The sequence below is a fragment of the Oryctolagus cuniculus genome, chromosome 5, assembly GCF_051225735.1.
Source record: "Oryctolagus cuniculus isolate XC-2025 breed Fujian yellow rabbit chromosome 5, ASM5122573v1, whole genome shotgun sequence".
NCBI lineage: Eukaryota > Metazoa > Chordata > Mammalia > Lagomorpha > Leporidae > Oryctolagus > Oryctolagus cuniculus.
Genome location: NC_142871.1, coordinates 95,859,649 through 95,879,121, shown reverse-complemented (window position 1 = coordinate 95,879,121; position 19,473 = coordinate 95,859,649). Strand labels below are relative to the sequence as shown.

Below are 19,473 nucleotides of genomic sequence, written 5' to 3'. Positions count from 1 at the left end.
CTTATCCAGCAACATGCCTTACAAAGTAAAGAAAAATAAAAATTTGTATGTCTTTAGAATTTTTATTTACTGTAACTCCTACAATAATTTTTCTACAGAATAAAAAGTGTTTAAACTTCACAGATATAAAACATTAATTCTATGCAAATAATTGCAAATCCTGAAAACTCAGATCATGAAAGAAACATCCTACCGCAAAAGTGTTATCCCCAGCCTTTACAATACATACTGCAAAGGCAGTTTTTGTCTTCAGCTTCTCTATATTGATCTAGATTATATGCATAGTTCTTGGGATTGCTTAGCAAACACTTAGCACATACCACTACCCTACAGTTTTCTTATGAAGCCCTTGGTTTCTGAAAATATATATTTCAGCATTTTTGCTTATTTGATTTATATTCAAAGCTTCCATGGAAATGCCCCATTTTATCACTTTATCCAAGATAGGTAAAAGTGAAAATATAAGTGACAAGTACAAAGTGACAGAAAATATTATTTATATAATGTACTGAATAAAACTGATAATCATTTTCCTTATAAAACGTCATTTAATTTTCAGTCTTTGTCACAGTAAAATTAATATTTACTTGAAAGTGCTCTCACCAACTTTGATAAGTTGTGATTCTGGATGTTCTCAGAGGAAGAAACTCTTTATAATAGATTTTATTATAATACATTATATATACTATATTACAACAATCAAGCCATCAGACTAATCTGCAAATGGGATGAAAGAAGCCATTTTTCTTCTAAAAGTTATTGAAAAGTTGATACAACTATTTGTTAAGTTTTTCAAAGAGTTATTATTAAAGAAATTTGAACACTTAAAAGCTGGAAAAAATCTTAGTAAATTCACTGAGATACAGGATGATACAAACTGCTCAGACAAGAGCTGTGGTTTGGATTAATAATCAAAGACATGACACACAATAGGTTTTTCCAGTGAAAAGTGATTTAATGTTAACAAAGAGGCAGCAAAGGCACCAAGCATAGAAAATCCACAGCAAGGCAGAAATACCATGGCTGTCCCCAAACTCAGAAGGTCAGGAGAGATGACACTGCACATAAGCAATCACCTCAGCCTAAGGAAGACATCAGCCCTACGTTCCCCTACTGCTCCCTCAGGGTACGTGACCGCATCTTGTATTTATGTACTGCTAGTCTCATTGGGCCCTCAAGGTACAAGAGTCACACTAATTCTCTGCTGGAGCAACTTCTCACCAATTATACTACTTCAGCAAATACTAGTACAGGTGACTCAATAAGCTATTCCTAGGATGAGCTATAGGTGCTTGGTAGGCATGTACTGTTATGAAAAATCTGTTATATTTTTATAATGGCTTGAGTCATAGGAGGATTCAATTCTGCATCAAATTATCAGGTTTTGGAGATTTTAGGAAATGCCATGGACCAGCTATTTCCTTCCACAGAAAAAATTAAAACCAGCAAGTTAAAAATAAGCATCTAAGTACCTGGGATGCACTTGATACTTCTACAATAACATCTGCTTTTTTTCCATTTGTGTGGCCCTTACTTTTCTTCAGATGAATATCTCTCATTTCCACTCATTTATGGTGACCACTGATTCTCTAGAATTATAAGGTCAGATTCAGATAGAGCACATCATTAGTGCCACATACTCTATATCTTCAAATTCCCAGTAGTTATGTAGTTTTCAATCTCTCATAAGAGAATCAGGTTGATTCTCCTAACAAGTTTTACGTCCATTTTATTCTTAGTGGAAAATGAATTTTTTCTAAATGTAAAATGGCTAAAATACAAATACAATCGTATAGAAAAAGGGCTGGAAGAAAAGTATAAAAATAACCTAGAGTTTTGACTTCAGAGAAAACCATTGCTACAATTTCAGTTATGGGAGTAGTATTGTAATTATGTTGGGGGATGCCATATTTGAAATTGCATTATTGGAGAGAAGACCCTGAAGGTTGAATAAGCTATTGTTGAGGGTTATTGCTGATCCTGCCCACATCTTTCCAAAGGGAACTCCCCATGCCTCAATCTGGAGCTTGAACATCATGTTGCACATCATGTGGGTACTGCGATCATTCTCTTAGAACGTAACACAACTCTTATTAAGGGGGAGTCTGCCAAGATGTTCCTAGTTTTTCATAGACTCAGATGAATGACAAGATAAGCCAAGTCTCCCTCTTTCTCACTTAGCCATCAAACCCCTGCATTTCTTATCTTAGTGCATTTCATCATTTAGAAATTAATTTGAGGTTCCGTGTATGCTGATACACGGAAAACAAACATGGAAGGTCAAACATTCAAGCTTTCACACTTTTTTTTTATCTTTTATTTAATGAATATAAATTTCCAAAGTACGACTCATGTGTTACAATGGCTTCCCCCCCCCATACTGTCCCTCCCACCCACAACCCTCCCCTTTCCCACTCCCTCTCCCCTTCCATTCACATCAAGATTCATTTTCGATTATCTTAATATACAGAAGATCAGTCAAGCTTTCACACTTAAACACTCTCCTGTCACTAACTTATTACTGCTTTCAACACACTGATGGAGTGGGGAAAACTGGAAGAAGAGCTGAATGAAGGATTCAGCACCTGCTGCAGGGAAATGGGGAGAAATTTTCTATCTTCAACACCATCACCCTGAAATGTGCAAGAGCGTTCAGAATATGAAAGTTGGGATAAGCACATGCTGATCTGCATTCTTTTTTTTTTTTTTTTTTTTTTTTTTTGGACAGGCAGAGTGGACAGTAAGAGAGAGAGACAGAGAGAAAGATCTTCCTTTGCCGTTGGTTCACCCTCCAGTGGCCGCCACGGCCGGCACACCACGCTGATCCGAAGCCAGGAGCCAGGCGCTTCTCCTGGTCTCCCATGGGGTGCAGGACCCAAGCACTTGGGCCATCCTCCACTGCACTTCCAGGCCACAGCAGAGAGCTGGCCTGGAAGAGGGGCAACCGGGACAGAATCCGGTGCCCGACCAGGACTAGAACCTGGGGTGTCGGTGCCGGTGCAGGTGCTGCAGGCAGGCAGAGGATTAGCCTATTGAGTCACAGAGCTGGCCTGATTTGCATTCTTTTAAGTTGTTTTATTCCTAGAGTGAGAGTGGCACAATGTGTGCTGTATTCTCCAATTCTAAATAAAAGTCAAATGTATTAACGTGACCTAGACTTCCAAAGGAGGAATAATTTTGAATTCACGGGAAGGAATGTCAAACTCCCTCCCCCTCTAAAGACTGTAAGTTAAAGAAGTTCAAAGCCATTCTGTAAATAACCTCTCTCATACTTTTAATGGTCCATGAAGTTATCAGCTAGGTTATATCCTAAGAACAGTTTTTTATTAATATGGTTAATGGGCTAGACAGAATTTTTTTTTTCTGCTTCCTATTTTGCCTCTTTAGGTTACAAACATTAAATCTCACTCACATTTAGAAAACATAGATGTCTTTACTTCAGGAAGTAATATATAGCTTAACATTATTGCCTTAGTACTATCCTAAATCTTCTTATCTAAAACTAAAAAACATTGATAGTATTTGTTCACATTTCACTGCATTTCTACACTCAAGAAGTTTTCATTATGCGACTCTAAATGCTGCAATGCATAGTTGTCTAGGAAGCTAGAGATAATTGTGCATTTAGAATACAACATATGTGAGCATAATGATAACTACAGGTCTGCACTGCCTTTCCAATGAGCAATATATAATGCTGTTAGAATATCTGCTAATGGGGCCAGCCCAATGGCACAGCAGGTAAAGCTGCCACCTGCAATGCCGGCATCCCATATGGGTGCCAGTTCCTGTCCTGTCTGCTCTGCTTTCAATGCAGCTCTCTGCTGTGGCCTGGGAAAACAATGGAAGATGGCTCAAGTCCTTGGGCCCCTGCACCCATGTGGGAGAACTGGAAGGAACTCCTGGCTCTGGATCAGCACAGCTCCTGCTGTTGCGGCCAGCTGGGGAATGAACCAGTGGATGGAAGACCTCTCTCTCTGCCTCTCTCCTGTGTAACTCTGATTTTCAAATAAATAAAAAATCTTTAAAAAAAAAGGATATCCTATAAAGATATCCACAGTTCTAATTTGTTAACAAGAACAGGGTACAGCCTTGGGGAATGAGAGAGGGGTTCTTCTTTTGCAGGCAGACTACCCATATTTGAAGTATTTTCATGACTTTGCAAGTACTTACTAACATATAGCATAATTATATAGGGTTGATGCCACTAATTCAAACAAAGAGATTTTCCTGAGAAATCATTTCAAGTAGGAGAAAAATTTTACAACCTCTTAGACTAAATCATGTACTGTGACAGGTATCTGCAATTTAGATGTCAATATCACATATACATCTGAAATCCCTTGAATGATTAATATTTACATTTTACCTCCAGTTTTTGGTATCCCTTTGCCCGATAGGTGGGAAATGGGTGTCCTAACCAGGAGAGTAACAATTCCCAAAGTGAAGCAAAATTCTAGGTTTTGTAGCCCAAAGTAGGTTTGCTACAAAAGATTTCTTACCCTGCAGCAATATAAAGGTAATCATCGATTAAGTAAGTAATCCCATGAAATTACACTTGTGTAATTCAATTTTGTCTTTAGAATAATAAAATTCTCAAAGCCTTGCTTCATTTTTATTATTAATGAAATGCTATCCACCTTGATGATGCATTTATTCTACACTGTAGAAGTGAGATAGGGCAATTAAGGCCAAAGTGATGACTTGTAGCCTAGTTCCTGGCTTACCTGGATGGCAGGCTACTTCAGTGTGATCATTAAATCTTTTGTTCTTCTCACTCTACTTGTCAGGCAGTGAAAAGGAGTCTATTTAATGCAGTTGGTTGGAAATATAATCTAACTCACAAAAGTGTGAAAGAGAATAAATTTCAGGTTAAGATTAGTTATGTTCATATTTCTTTGGGACAAGAAATATGAAGGTGCACAATCATAATGGTTCAAATGGTTCATTGTTTTAATTCTTTTTACAGCAAGTGCTTATGGGAAAGGTTCACAGAATTAACATAAGGAACCAGGCTGCAAGAAATCTCATTTTACAGTGGGATTTGCAGGCAATAGTATATTTTGTAGGCAGGATATAGGAATAATTTACTCAGTATATTGCAAATAGAAAATAGTTAAAGTAAAATTGATTTTTTTTGGCTGTGGAAACAGCAATGTGCCAGTTTTTTAATTAATTTATTTGACAGGTAGAGTTACAGACAGTGAGAGACAGAAAGGTCTTCCTTTCGTTGGTTCACTCCCCAAATGGCCACCATGGCTGGCGCTGTGCCGATCCGAAGCCAAGAGCCAGGTGCTTCCTCCTGGTCTCCCACGTGCGTGCAGGGGCCCAAGCACCTTGGCCATCCTCCATTGCCCTTTTGGGCCACAGCAGTGAACTGGACTGGAAGAGGAACAACCGGGACTAGAACCCAGCACCTATATGGGATGCCGGTGCCGCAGGCAGAGGATTAACCAAGTGAGCCACGGCACCGGCCCCAGCAATGTGTCATAAAACTTGTTTTAGTTCCCTAACTTTTTCTACAGCAGGAAGAAATGGCAGTGTTTTGAAATGGGAAGACAAGAATTTTTTAAATCTCAGAAACAGAAGTCCTGTATCCTAAAGTACTGTCTTTTTTTCTGGGTACAGTCATGGTAGAGGCACTCTGCTAGGGAGACAGGCTCCCCAACATCCCAGGAATCATGAGAGTATGTAAACCAGCTCTCCTATCACAGCAGAAACTAAGAATAGCCTGCAATTATTCAGGCTCACCTCATCTCACTTGGGAAAGCCCAGGAGAAAAAAAACTTATTTCTCTGCAATAAAGTATAAATCCTATAGGAGAGTTTTTGGTTAGCCAGCCAGGTTCCAAGCTGTATCAACACACTCCTTCCTGAGGGGACTGGACAAAGAGCAGTTCCCCAAAGAGGAGGAGTGTTGTGATTACAGACCCTCCAATTCCAGGGAATGCTAAAGATTCCCCCCACAACTCTTCTGTGGTTGTTAGTTGGGTCTATGCAAACCCATGCTGACTCTAGAAACCTGTTCCCCACTTAGCATGAAAGCCTGGTCGCATATGTAAGACAAGATAGTTGCGTGCCTCTCAAAATTGCTTTTAAATTATAATTTACTCATTCCTGTATAGTACAACTATCTTACCTTGCCATTGCAACTTGTTAATCCCCGAGGCCCTAAGATAACAGTGTGCTCCCTGAAACTGCCGTGGTACTGCCTTGGTAAATTTAAGGTATGAAAGCAGGGAAAGGACAGAGGATCGGGGCTTTTTCTCTTGAGACAGGAGTGCAGTCAAGTCCACACGAGTAAATAAACTGTTCCTTTCCTCCAAAAGCCTCCAGTGCCTTTTGATTTATGTGGTCTTTGTCCGTGACAGTCTCCAGAAAAAAAAGAGAAGGGATGGTAGTCAATTAAAAAACAAGTAATTGTCCCCCACAAATGGGAGAGATGAGTACCTCTGCAAGGAAATAGATATCTCCTATATTGTTGCATGCTCTAGATGTTTAACAGTGTGGTGGATATTTAAGACGAAAAGGATAAGCTGAAGTGCATATGATGCCTACTTGAGTAACTTTTCTGAAAAAGTCTTTTGGAATGCTCTGCAACATGAAAAGCCCAACCTTTCAGGGCTCTTGGTGGGAAGGGCGTTTCAAAGACAGTCACTGGACAGTTGTTGCAGAGGGTGAGCACTGGATCCATTCATTATAAATAGAAATTGTCCTTGAAGATTCTGAGTTGATGAGCCATAGTTTAGTGATTAAAATATTGATTATGTAGCAATCTGTGCCTACAGAGACAGTATAAGAGGGAAAATGAAAAGAAAATTTGCGCATAGAAAGCTTTACATCACATCAAAGCCTTATACAGGTTCTACGGTAGAGAATTTAATATTTGGTAGCAACCTGCTCTAGTCACTTCGTTTTCCATAATGAAATATTACTCTGAAGCTTGACTGATTAAGAAAATAAAAGTGAAGCTACTAGATTTGAGTGTGGTAGGGGAGCATTGCATAGCCCTAATTGTCCAGTTCTAGCTTCTTTTGCCATCAAACACAGTGGAGCTGGGACTTCAAGGAGAGCAAATGAAAATCCAGCATGCTGGTGAACAGTAAGTCTAAAAGCAAACAAAGAAGTAGGACTTATGTTAAAGTTATTGCTCTGCCTTATGCCAACTTCTAGACACACAATAAAATTCAGAGTAATTTTTAAATGTGGACAATTTAACTATAAATATGCCAGTAGAAGACAGCAAAAAGAAAAACCCTATATGGGAAACTTCAGCACAAAATACAGAATATCTGGAAAGCAAAACGTCTGCTGTGACAGTAGATATGATAAAATGAAGCATTGAGTGGATAAAAATTCAAGGTACTACATCTAACCCTCGAAGAGCAACACAGTTTTCCTAGCAATATATCCATATTATAAGGCCTGGAGGGAACGGAAATCTCTGCAGAGAGAATATCAACCATCAGTTTATGGAAGGGAATTAAAGACTTGGAAGACAAATTCTAACTTGGAAAATTTATTTTAAACAAGAATTTAAAAATAAGATTTCAAATAGCTTTCTGGGAGAAAATGTCATTGAAAAAAAATATCATTAAGCAATATCTCAGATTGACCAGTGATTATTTATATTTTCCCAAATGCACAGAACAATTGCTTTTCTCACATTGAATCAGTCACCAAGGTAAAGTATATAGAAAATGAGCCATCTTAATTATGTGCAAATTCCTAAAAGCCATTAGGCAAAGTCTAGTAACTTCTAGAGGACTAAATAGAGGTGGGCACTTGGCCTGTGAGGGCCCCAGTAAGATGCACATGCCCCACATGTACCTGGGTCTGATACATCTCTCCAGTTCATGACTCCTGCTTCCTGCTAATGCAGATCCTGGAAGGCAGCAATGATGGTTCAAGTAAAGAATTGCTGTCATCCACACTGGAGACCTGGACTGAGTTCCCAGTTTCTATTTTTAGCCTATGCTCCAGTCATTGTAGGAATTTGAGAAATGACCAGCAGAGGGATCCTGTCTCTTTCTACCTCTCCCTTCCTCTCAAATAAAAAGTTTAAAGAAAGAGGGTAATACAAAAACCTTTGTAATGGTATCTAACTAAAAATCTCCAAATAAATTTATTCTCCTCAGAATCCTGACAGCATCTAGAGGGTGTCATCCAACCTGTCTATTCCTACTGTTTATAGCCCTTGTCTGTATTCCTGCTGAACTATGGTCTATTCACCTTCTACTTGAACTATTTAGCAGAGTATTAAGCCTTTGACTATAAAATAAATTAAAAATATTACCTCAAGGAGGGAGGTGGGGAGAGGGTAAAGTGGGGAGAATAAAGCGGGGAGGGTAAAGCAGGGAGGGTAAGCGGGTGGGAGCGGAGGAAATAAGAAAGGGCTATCATTACATTAGAATTATATCTATGTGTTACATTGAATCGGCTCTCTTTGTATTAATATCACATTCCCATGAAAATGAGAAGTATCAGATGGCATAAAAAAGAAAAATGCTATTTTATGGGAGAGCCATCTGCTATATTAAAAATATTTTGAAAGACTCAAGGAATCTGACAGAAGAATTGGATGCTTTTATCTATCCACTTAGCAAACAGATACCAGGAATGGTGCCCTCTATATTGGACACTTGAGATGCATGGTGAATGAGATACAATCTCCATAAAGAATGCACAGTCTAATAGTCACAACAGTTCAAGAGGTCATTTCAGTATACTGTATGCATTTTCAGAAACAGTTAAGATATTATCTTTGGAAACATGAGTTTGGTATTTACTGACGCTAGGAGAGAAGATTTAATCAAGAAAGGGTTTTACTCTGAGGCTGGGCACATAAGTTTGCCAGGTAAAGAAAACAATGAAAGGATATTCCAGTGAGGAGAGACAGACTATGCAAAAGCCTAAAGACCAAAGAGGAAGAGATATATAGGATGCTCTGGTACAGTGTAGGGTGACTAGAGAAGTGGGGTTGAAGGGGGTGTACTGAGATACCAGGCTGCTGGGACAAGCAGCGTCTTGGTAACAGAAGGCTGTGGATATTACATTGGATATGTGAGGCACTGGTGTGCACACAATGAAAAAGCAATAAGGCTTTTAAGCATAAGACGTATTTAATTAGATCTAAACATAAAATAGATTATTCAGGGTAGGAATAGAGAATGGTTTGAAAGCAGGCGAGACTAAAGGCAAGAAGGGCAGTTAAGAGTTTATTATAGCAAGTCCTTTGAGAGAGGATTCTGAATTCAGTTCAGATCAAACCAAGGAAGCAGTAGTGACAGCAGAGCAAGTTAGCCTAATCTAATCTCTTTATGAGGAAAAACAGGTAACTTCACAGCAGACAGGATATGGAGAGTAAAAGGGAGAAATTCAGGATACTTCCTCAATATTTGGCTTTGGCACTGAGTGTCCCTTGATGGGAAATATAGGAGGGGATGCCACGGACTCAAGATGAGTATTTTGAATTTCAGGTACTTGTGATTCATCCAGGACAGAATTTTTATTCTTATAGTTATCTTGCCTTGTTGTATGCAGCTCTTTAAAGTGAGACAAGGAAAAGGAAAGATTATATAACAAATGAAGGCAAGCAGCAATGAAAACAGAAAGGGCAATTGGAAAATAAAACACTGAACCAGAAAGGAGAAGAAGGTGCTTCTTGATGAAATAGTTACATAATCATAATAATGTAAATTTACACAACTAATAGGAACATTTGCAAGATGAAAGAAACATGCAGCTGCTGGTTTGAGTGTATGTATAGCTTCACTCTGGGTATGACCCAGGTATGTGCACACAGAAGTCAGCAAATACATGGGGTCAGTAGACAGTAAAGTTGTGGACCAAGTATGAGGTTGGTTGTCTCAATCTGATTCACCTTTTCATCTGTGCTGACGTCTTAATGATGCAGTGTATGGGCAGAGCAGCTCTTTAGTACAGTACACATTGTGTATCCTGAGGCTTCTTGCCTGGAGTTTTTAAACAGAGAAAGGTACAATTTCTGAAAGACCCATTGTTATTGTGAACAAAATTTTGCATGGTCTCATTTCTTCCCCTTCAGTCAACTTATATATAGAATGCAAACATCATTAGTCGTGAGTTTGAGGAACTTCCCCTCCATGTAGTATCTAGTTGATAATTGTTAATATTGGCGATGTAAGAATAAGATACAAATAAAAATTTGGACTAGAGGTTCTGCCAAGAGGAATAAGAATCCATAATATCTATGTTTATAAGGTAGGAGTTTTTAAATTACTTTTATAATTGGCAGATCATAAGTAGACATATAAGAATACTTTTTAATGTTTCTGGTAAAGTTAAGGAACAAATGCTATTACAGTTTTTTGGAAGAAAGGAAGAGGACCAAATATTATTCTATCTTATCAAGAATTTAGCATAAAATGTATAAGAACTGGCAATCAAGAAATTCCACTACACAAATTTTCAGATATGCAGATAAGCCTTCAAGTGAAGGATGTGGGAAAGATAGTGATAGGGGTGGAGAGCTACTCATTTTGCTTAAACCCTTCAATTTGTCTCTAACAGAATGCTTTTACAAAAATGGAAAAAAATGTAAAATCATAGAAAGCACATTACTATGTCACCTAAGATTTAAATAGCTCCTAGTTCTGTGCAAGGTTCAACTGTAGCCATTACAAGGGCATTGGCAAGTATGTGTAAGCAAAGACTATCAATCAGGACAGGTATAGATGATGAATGTGCCAATGTGCATCTAAAAAACTCAAGGGAGAAGTAAGCTGTGTCCAACAGACTTGGAGAAGAATGACTTAGATATATCATACTTAGAAACTTTGCTTAGGATCACCTGTTCTCATTCCACACTAACCAGGCTACCTCATGTTTATAATCAAATATGCCATTCAAACTAGTCCCTGAGAAGACAAGCCATTTCACACTAACACAAGTATTCTGATATGTGCTGAATTTTATCACACTATAAAGTACTAGATCAACATTCGAGTTTATACGTCATCTCTGAAGAACTGAGTTATTGTAATTTAACTTATTTTCATCTGTCCAACTCTAATGAAACCCATTCTTGGTCTGGAAGACTGAGATTAAGATTTTGGGCAGTTTTTAACTTAACATAGACCTCTAGTTACATAGACCCAGAGAGCATCCTGGGAGTGCCTGAGCTCCCAAACTCATGTTTTTACCTTCAACAGTTTGAACTGACTAGGCCTCCATTTTTCCAGTTGGGCACACACTCTTTGCTTCCTTCCAACTTCTTACTGTCTAGAATGTTGTGAGCCATTCATATTTTAGTATCCATATAGAATTGCTACTCTAAGAAATAGAGAACTCTGAGGTCGCAACTTCAGTGCCTTTGGAATAACTCAACTTTTGAGAAATAGGAATAAGAAAAACAAATAAACAAAACAAGATCAAAGGTGTCATACCTGTGTTTGGAGAAAGTAAGTCTCTCTGGGAAAGCCTTTTACTCAGAAGTTGTAATTAGGGGAAAATTTGCTGTAACACTGATAAAGCTTAATTCTAAGGCACCTCACTTACATGAGATCATTGTAATATCCTAGGAGGCTCCCTTGTGATGTATTCATGTAATTCTGTTTTTCCTAAAGTTTTCAAAAGTGAGATAATCAGAAGCACTGGTTTTGTTAGTATTTCTTTCCTGACTTTCTCTCCATCACAAATCCTCTAGACTCAAATAGCAACGGTGGGGTCATGGATATTTAGAATCTGATTAAGGGAAAATTAATTGAAGATATATTTATTTGGGTCCAATATAAATTTTCTTTTGCAGTATTTTGCATTTGTACTTAAGTTGTTGCTGACTAACCAAGCATCTAATACATAGATCCAGATACCATAGTGTTATATGAGCATGCCTATGATTCCCAGTACAGAACATTCATAGTTTACACTGCTAATATTCATGGTTAATAAAGTAATAAGGGTTGAAATGTATGGAGCAGGAAATTAGGATATGTAAAATTTTTCTAATTATCAGATATGTGGAATTAGAAACAGAAAGTTCAATTCTTTGATGCCAGTCAAAATAGAAGTTCTATTCAAGAATATTTTCAATAATGCTACAATATGATTATACAACAAATTTTACAGGAATCCCACACCATAGAATTTATTAGAATCTCTGCATTTGTATGGTTCCAACTAAGAACACCAATATAAGCAATAAACATATTGTAAAATTTCACATTGAATGCATCATAGCTATTACTAGTAAGAAATAACTTTTAATCAGACAGAAGAAAACTAAATTATCTTTCTATGGACTTTATACAGAGTACTTCAAAATTGTTTTATAATGAGGTAAAAACAGCATGCAACTAAATGCATAAGGAAGAGTGATATAGAACATTAGGCATTATGATTATTTAATAAACTTTCTAGATTTTAGAATATGTAAACAATTTTCACATTTGTAGGTTGTATTTTTTGTCCTATGAAAAAGTTCAGTTTGTAACTTTTGTATTTTATATTCTTTTATGAAATAGGGCCCTCAACATTTACATAATATTGGGATACAAAACTGGAAGTTAATCCTGCATACATTATAAAATTTAATCTCTGAAAACACAAGTTAACAGAATGTGCTGGAGTACCATCTATCTTTTATCAGACTTACATAGCATATATACTGAGAAGGCTTCCTGTTTCTAAGGAATAGTAAACATATACATATTTTGTGTATTATCAAATGATACCAATGAGGTGAATCAATAGCCAATTTTCCCTAACTTTTTTTTAAAGTAATCAGGAAAAGAAAGTTTGTTTATTAAGGAAACATAGGGAAGAAAAATCTTCTCAGATGTTGTATGGAATTCCAGGTACTTTCATAAGGGAAAAAATACACTAAGGCATTTTGAAGGTTATCAGTGGTATAGCAACAAAAGGAGTTTTATCTGAGGACAAGTGAAGTAGCTGTCCTTAATGACTCCCCAAAATCATAAAAAATGAATAGCACCATCACAGTACAAATGAATAATTAAAGTTGTGCTCCAATTCTGCATCTATAAGAATCAGGGAAGCACAAGAAGAGGGAACTATTCATACTTATTCTTTCTAGATTGAGGCCCAAATTTTATGATAAAATTTAATACTAAATAAGACTATCAAGAGGACCATAATATTACAAACAACATTTGGTATGCATTTGTGGAGCAGTTATACAAATAAAATGCTGAGTAGGAATACAGGTAGACTCCTACTGGTTAGGAGAAAAAAATAAAGTGAGACAAGAAAGGTCTTTCAGTCACACAGAAGAACGTAGAAGTAGTGGTGAGAAAGGAGACCCGAGAGAGTGAACCAATTTGGGCAGACAGCATTTTCAAAGACATGCATGTTCCCCACAATGCAGTAAGTATTTGCTATTTCCTAAAACCATTTAAGAAATATCATAACGCCCAGAAGATATTATAGTAACTATTTTATAGAATAAAAACTTGAAGCACACAGAATTAAAATGATTTGTCCAAGAGTACGTAACTGTAAGAGTGAAGCTTAGATTTACAGGAAGCAGAACATCTACAAGTTTCTTTAAAAACTTGATGGAAGATGTGTTCTTTTTATGCTATGCATAAATTTCAACAAATTTTTATGCCTAAAAATTTTTTAATTCCATTTTTCCTCAATCTTTTTTTTTTTTTTTTTTATTTTTGACAGGCAGAGTGGACAGTGAGAGAGAGAGACAGAGAGAAAGGTCTTCCTTTGCCGTTGGTTCACCCTCCAATGGCCGCCGCTGCAGCCGGCGCACCGCGCTGATCCGATGGCAGGAGCCAGGAGCCAGGTGCTTTTCCTGGTCTCCCATGGGGTGCAGGGCCCAAGCACCTGGGCCATCCTCCACTGCACTCCCTGGCCATAGCAGAGAGCTGGCCTGGAAGAGGGGCAACCGGGACAGAATCCGGCGCCCTGACCGGGACTAGAACCCGGTGTGCCGGCGTCGCAAGGTGGAGGATTAGCCTATTGAGCCACGGCGCCGGCTCAATCTTTTTGACATATTGGGCAGACTGTAACAATAACAATTATTCTATTAATAATAAAGCAAACATCCATGGCATTTACTATCTGCAAATCAGGATTCTAAGCATTTTATATATATATTACCTCATTTAATCCTCCTAAACTCTTGGTATGGATAATATTATTTACATTGGACTAAGGAAAACATTCCCTAGGTTTTTCTTTTACTTTGCCCTGATAAAATGATCTGCACTTAATGATGTTAATGGCACCAAGATTCTTTATCTCAATAAACTGGGTGGAGGGGCCAGCACCATGGCTCCCTTGGTTAACCCTTCACCTGCAGTGCCAGCATCCCATATGGGCACTGGGTTCTAGTCCCGGTTTCTTCTCTTCCAGCCCAGCTCTCTGCTGTGGCCTGAGAAGGCAGTGAAGGATGGCCCATGTGCTTGGGCCCCTGCATTCACATGGGAGACCAGGAGGAAGCACCTGGCTCCTGGCTTTGGATTGACGTGGCTCGGCTGTAGCGGCCATCTGGGGGGTGAACCAGCGGAGGGAAGACCTTTCTCTCTGTCTCTCTCTCTCACTGTCTAACTCTATCTGTCAAATTAAAAAAAAAGGGTCTTTTAAAAAAAGTAAACTGGATGGAAAAGATATTAAAATATACCCAAAATGGGAAGAAAATCTCCAAAAGCAAAGGAAATTTTAAAAATATATTCTTTTCTGTAACATGATAAAAAGACAAGCCGTTTGTAACATAAGCCCACTATTTGAAGTATATAGAGTAATTTCCCCAACTTCATTGCTATCATATTCCAGATAAGACAGGGACACACGAACATTCACGAACACTTAATTATGCCTAATGGGCATCTTTTTAAGTACTTAAATTGGAGTCATAATGCATGTGAATATTTTGTAAGCAGTATGCCATAATTTATATGTTCTATAATTTATTGAAACAGCTGTTTTTATAATTAACATTTTAATTAAAATTTTAATGACACATATCTATATAAGCTTTGCCTACCAAAGGCAGAAATTACCCCTACTTTTGTAAAAACATATCACAGATGTTAAGAATTCTACTGCAGCAATAGATCATTTAACTGACCTTACCCAATTGACTCAAATTAGCCAAAGCTCTTCATTTCCTCAGTGAAATTTCATAAATTATCACTGTGCGATATATTAAATACAGAGTTGTGAAGCTAATCTGTTGGGTCTTTTTTGTTCCCATCAAGTTCCAAGTCCCGATTCTGTTTTTATCTAGATGAGTTAATGCCAGTTTTACATGCTATTATTTCAAATGGAAGAAATAAAAGTGGTAAACCTAGCTATTTTTGTGAGAACTAAATTGAATTCTTTGAGGAAGATAACAAAGGCAAGTTGCTAAAATAAAACTATCACTTTATGGTATATACCAAACAGAATTTAAATCAGTATGTCAAACAGATACCTGAGCTCCTAGTTTAGCATATGGAATCAACCTAAGTGCCCAAATAGATTTTCTAAAAATACAGACTATATATGCAATGGAATACTATTCAGGCATGAAAGTGTATGGAATCCAATTATTTGCTGCAATATGGATGGAACTGGAACACATTATGTTAATGAAATAAACAAAACAGGAAGCTACTGCATTCTCTATACTCAGGTGTGAAATCTTAAAACAAGTAGATTTCATACATTTAAAATGGAATAGTTGTTATCAAAATCTGGGAGAGTAGACAAAAAAGAAGATGGTCAAAGAGAACAAAGCTTGGAGGACCAACTTCTATTTTAGTGCACAGTAGCCTAACTATAGGTATTTCAAAATAGCTAGCAAGAAAGATATTCAATGTTCTTTCCACCAAGAAATGATAAATATTTTAGGTGATAGATATGCTCAGTACCCTGATTTGAACATTATACAATGTATACATGTATCAAAATATCATGCTGCATTTTATGAGTTTGCATAATTGGCATACATAAATTAAAAATGAAGCTAAAAACAATTGTGGTACAGTGGAATAATATACAACAAGAAAAACAAATGAAATATTGATAAACACAATAGCATGAATGAATCTCAAATGCCTTAAGTGAAAGATGGCAAACATGAAAAGTTCCATATTACTTGATTCTAGAAAATCTGGACTGGAGGTTGAGGGGCAGGGGATGAAATCAGAAGTTGCCAGAGTCAGAAGAGAATAGAATTTATAGTGACATTATGAATCATTTGAAGTAAATAGAATTGTTCTATATCTTAGTTATGATGGTGTTTACAGGAATATGATTACATACAATTTTTTATTAAGACTCATACAATGGCATAGCAAAAGGTGAATTTTACCAAATGTAAGTCCTACATCAACAAACCTTACTTAAAAAAATCAAAGGGCTATGAAATAAGATACATAAGAAAATAATTAAAATGGCAAGTAAATCTACAAAACTCTGCAATGATTATGTGCTCAGAATACTTTGCAGATGTCTTCAAAACACCTATACTTTTTAATTAACACACAATTATTCTTAGGTGTTTAATTTTAACTGAAAAGTGATTGCTGTTAAATATAAGAGTGGGAATAAGAGAAGGAGATGTACAGTTCGGCACATGCTCACTTAGACTTAGCCCTAACAGTAGAGTTAGAAAGGTGCCAGGGGATTCCAATTCAATCCCATCAAGCTGGCATGTACCAATGCCATCTCACTAGTCCAAGTGATCAGTTTCAGTTCATAATTGATCATAATGATAGGATTAAGAGTCAAAGGGATCACATACACAAGACTAGTGTCTGCTAATACTAACTGACAGAATTAAAAATGAGAGAACAATCTAACATGGGAAGTAGAAAACACAGCAGACTCATAGAATTGCAGATGTCCTAAACAGCACTCTGGCCTCAGAATCAGCCCTTAAGCCATTTGGATCTGGCTGAAGAGCCCATGAGAGTATTTCAGGCATGAAAAGCCAAGACACTGTGGCAAAAAAAAAAAAAAAAAAAAAAAAAAAAAAAAAAAAAAAAAAAAACAAAAACACACACACAAAAAAAAAACCACCTAAATGTAAGAGATGTGAGATCCCAGTGGAAAGAATGGGCCATCAAAGGAGGAAGTACCTTTCTCTGAAGGGAGGAGAGAACTTCCACTTTGACTATGGCCTTGTCTAAATAAGATCAGAGTTGGCGAACTCAAGAGGCTTCCATAGCCTTGGCAGCTCATGATAAGAGCCTAGGGTGATTTCTGACGCTATAAACAAGAGTGTCAATTGTTGAATCAACAACAGGAGTCACTATGTACTTACTCCCCATGTAGGATTTCTGTCCTTAATGTGTTGTACAATATGAATTAATGCTACAACTAGTACTCAAACAGTACTTTATACTTTGTGTTTCTGTGTGGGTGCAAACTGTTGAAATATTTACTTAGTATATACTAAATTGATCTTCTGTATATAAAGATAATTGAAAGGAATCTTGATGTGAATGGAGTGGGAGAGGGAGTTGTAGATGGGAGGGATACAGGTGAGAGGGAAGTTATGGGGGGAAAAAGCCACTGTAATCCCAAAGCTGTACTTTGGAAATTTATATTTATTAAATAAAAGTTAAAAAAATCCATTCATGTTATTGCTCATTTTAGACATCCATTCTTTAAATCACTAAATAGTATTTGATTGCACAAATTCACCCCTGTTTAGTTTTTCCCTCTTCATATGCATTTTTGTTGTTCTCAGTTTGGAGCTATTATCAATAAAGCTTTTATAAATTATATTTATACAAAAAACACTTATAGTAAACGCAGCTAAATACACACATAAAATATACAGGAAGATAAGTACAAACAGAAAATATTCAGAGGACCAGAGTTCTTCCTCCATAACAGTACAGGAAAATTGTAGATTTAGTGAGTGAATTGGCATTTAGGAAGATTAATTCATTCTCAGTCTCTCTCCACCCCCCCTCCTTTCAAATAAAATTATAAAGCAAGTCCTAAAGTGTACATTTAAGTCTGTAAATAGGGACCTGGGATGACTTCAGAGTTCAGGAAGGAGTCATATGGAGACATGTCCTTGGAGAGAGAAGACATGAGAAATGGGTCACCTAAAAAGGATCAGAGGACTCTAAAGCATTGCTGTTTTATAAATGGAAATAATCAAGTGAGTTTAGATGTTAATTTGTAGGGAATGAAGAACTGGAAAACCTCCTACTTTGAATAGGAGATGATTTGGAGCAAGCAAGGTCAGTCTTATTTATTTGAACAGACAGGGATCTCCTATACACTGGTTCATTCCCCAAATGAATGCAACAGCCAGGTCTGGGTTGTATTGTACCAGGCCAAAGCCAGGAGTCAGGAACCCAATTCCAGTATTCCCCCATGGGGGTCAGGGATCCAGCTGGTTGAACCATTGTCTACTACCTCCTGGAGTATTCATTAGCAGGAAGCTGGAATCCAGACCAGAGCCTGGACTTCAATCCAGGAAAACCAATAGGGGATGCAGGCATCCCAAGCTGATCCTTAACTGCTACATCAATTCTCCCCTGATTAACTCTTTTCCTCTTCTTAGTCCCCTGCCTCAGGTTTCTCCGCAGCAGTCTGTGCCTGGGTCACTTCTTGTGAAGCTGCTCCAGCTATTTAAACTCATGGGAGCCAACAATGCTGAAGGGCTGTCTCTATTCAGTAATGCTGGAGCTGGGACCATCAACAACAACTTCCCGTTTGGGAATGCTTTACCCCGTGCTCTAACTCTTGACTCTGCAGCTCCAAGGGTAAAGCCCTCGGTTCCTGATGTTCCACACTATCACAATCTGCCTCCTGGTCATGCATTCCATGGGAAAGACTGTGAAAAGTGGGGCTTTCTTTGCTGCTATTATGCCCTCATCCTGCTGCTTTCAAAGCTGATGCCCTTGGCGGTAGTCAGCCTGCCCCAGGCCTCCAGTGTGCTTACTGTGCTGGTGGGGAAGCTGCTGCAGACAGCATCTCAGTGGTCACAGTCTCTTGCTACTGGGGGCTTCCAGACCTGAATCTTCAGTTCCAGCCAGGAAGCTGGAGACCAAGTCATGGCTAGAGTCTTTGCGGTCTCCTTCCTCTGCCATGGCTTCATCACTGCTGAAGTCTTCTACTAGAATGCAAAGCTCCTGACAAGCAGAAAAAGGAGCAATAGGGCTGAAGCACCTGTTGGATCCACTGCCAGTCTCCATTTATCCACTTAACCTCCAGGTGCTTGCCACCTGAGCCACACTGCCAGTGTGACTTCTAATCTCCCTCTATTCTTCTCTCCACACTTCTGCATATCTCGTGCCAAACACAGAAAGTACGTTTTCTGGAGACATTGTGCCTTTACTACATGTTACTTGACAGGTAAATTGGAAACCATTATACTTAGTGAAATAAGTCAGTCCCACAAAGACAAATGTTTCCCTGGTCTGGGGTAATTAATAGAGTACCTAAAATGTAATGTATTTTGAGATTTGATGATGGTTTATAGCTCTTGTCTCTGCTATTGAGGAACAGTGAT

General features: G+C 37.8%; 1 pseudogene; it reads left to right on the top strand.

Moving 5' to 3' along the window:
- The window catches only part of LOC127493257 (mannose-P-dolichol utilization defect 1 protein pseudogene), a 79,471-nt pseudogene extending 60,352 nt beyond the window's left edge, over nucleotides 1-19,119 (top strand).
- The last annotated feature ends 354 nt before the right edge of the window (nucleotides 19,120-19,473 follow it).